The sequence below is a fragment of the Zea mays genome, chromosome 6 (assembly GCF_902167145.1).
Source record: "Zea mays cultivar B73 chromosome 6, Zm-B73-REFERENCE-NAM-5.0, whole genome shotgun sequence".
Classification (NCBI taxonomy): Eukaryota; Viridiplantae; Streptophyta; class Magnoliopsida; order Poales; family Poaceae; genus Zea; species Zea mays.
Window position 1 is genome coordinate 15,133,573 of NC_050101.1, and position 2,160 is coordinate 15,135,732.

A 2,160-nucleotide genomic window follows, 5' to 3' on the forward strand; every position below is an offset into this window, starting at 1 on the left:
AACGAGAGCCTCGTATTCGGCCACGTTGTTGGACACCGGGAAATGGAGGCGCAACACATAGCGGAGGTGCTTCCCGAGGGGTGAGATGAAGAGCAGGCCCGCACCCGCTCCTGTTTTCATTAGTGACCCGTCAAAAAACATGGTCTAGAGTTCCGGTTGGATCGGAGCTGCTGGAAGCTGGGTGTCGACCCATTCAGCCACAAAGTCTGCCAAGACTTGGGACTTGATGGCCTTCCGAGGAGCGAACGAGATTGTCTCGCCCATGATCTCCACTGCCCACTTTGCAATCCTACCCGAGGCCTCTCGGCACTGGATGATCTCCCCCAGGGGGAAGGATGACACCACAGTCACCAGATGAGACTCGAAGTAGTGTCGCAACTTTTGCCGCGTCAGAATTACCGCGTACAGTAGCTTCTGAATTTGTGGGTAGCAGATTTTGGTCTCGGACAGTACCTCACTGATGAAGTAGACCGACCTCTGGATGGGCAATGCATGCCCTTCTTCTCGTCTCTCGACTACGATCGCGACGCTGACCACCTGAGTGGTTGCGGCTACGTAGATCAAGAGGGCTTCTCTCGCAGCGGGGGGCACCAAGATGGGCTCGCTTGTAAGGAGCGCCTTTAAGTTCCCGAGGGCTTCCTCGGCCTCGGGGGTCCAAGTGAAGCGCTCGGTCTTCCTTAAGAGGCGGTACAGGGGTAGGCCTCTTTCGCCGAGGCGCGAGATGAAGCGGCTCAGAGCCGCAAGGCATCCCATGACCCTCTGTTGGTGATGGCCGCGATTTTCTTCGGGTTGGCCTCGATGCCCCGCTCGGAGACGATGAACCCCAGGAGCATGCCTCGAGGGACTCCGAAGACACACTTCTCAGGATTAAGTTTTACGCCTTTCGCCTTGAGACACTTGAATGTCGTTTCAAGGTCAGCGAGGAGGTTGGAGGCTTTCCTCGTCTTGACTACGATGTCATCGACATAAGCCTCGACCGTTCGACCAATGTGCTCTCCGAACACGTGGTTCATGCACCTTTGGTATGTCGCGCCTGCATTCCTCAAACCAAATGGCATAGTGATATAGCAGTACATGCCAAAAGGTGTGATGAAAGAAGTCGCGAGCTGATCAGACTCTTTCATCCTGATTTGGTGATACCCTGAGTAGGCATCGAGGAACGACAGGGTTTCACACCCAGCAGTGGAATCCACGATTTGATCGATGCGAGGCAGAGGATAGGGAACTTTCGGACATGCTTTGTTTAGACCAGTGTAGTCTACACACATCCGCCATTTCCCACCTTTCTTTTTCACAAGCACAGGGTTGGCTAGCCATTCGGGATGGCATACCTCTTTGATGAACCCTGCAGCCATCAGCTTGTGGATCTCCTCGCCTATGGCTCTGCGCTTTTCTTCGTCGAATCGGCGCAGAGGCTGCTTCACGGGTCGGGCTCCAGCTCGGATATCCAGCGAGTGCTCGGCGACATCCCTCGATATGCCAGGCATGTCCGAGGGACTCAACGCAAAAACCTCGGCGTTCGCGCAGAGAAAGTTGACGAGCACTGCTTCCTATTTGGGGTCGAGCTCGGAGCCGATCCGGACTTGCTTGGAGGCGTCGTTGCTGGGGTCGAGAGGGACGGACTTAACCGCCTCTGCTGGCTTGAAGTTGCCGGCGTGGCGCTTCGCGTCTGGCACTTCCTTGGAGAGGCTCTCCAGGTCGGCGATGAGGGCCTCGGATTCGGCGAGGGCCTCAGCGTACTCCACGCACTCCACGTCGCATTCGTACACGTGTCGGTACGTGGATCTGACGGTGATGACCCCGTTGGGGCCCGACATCTTGAGCTTGAGGTAGGTGTAGTTGGGGACGACCATGAACTTGGCGTAGCATGGTCTCCCCAGCACTGCGTGGTAGGTTCCTTGGAATCCGACCACCTCGAACGTGAGGGTTTCCTTTCGGAAGTTGGAGGGAGTCCCGAAGCAGACGGGCAGATCGAGTTGCCCAAGGGGTTGGACGCGCTTCCCGAGGATGATCCCGTGAAAGGGCACCGCGCCTGCCCGGATCATGGACAGATCGATCTGCAAGAGCCCGAGGGTCTCCGTGTAGATGATGTTGAGGCTGCTGCCTCCGTTCATGAGGACCTTAGTAAGCATGACGTTGCCGATGACGGGATCGACAACG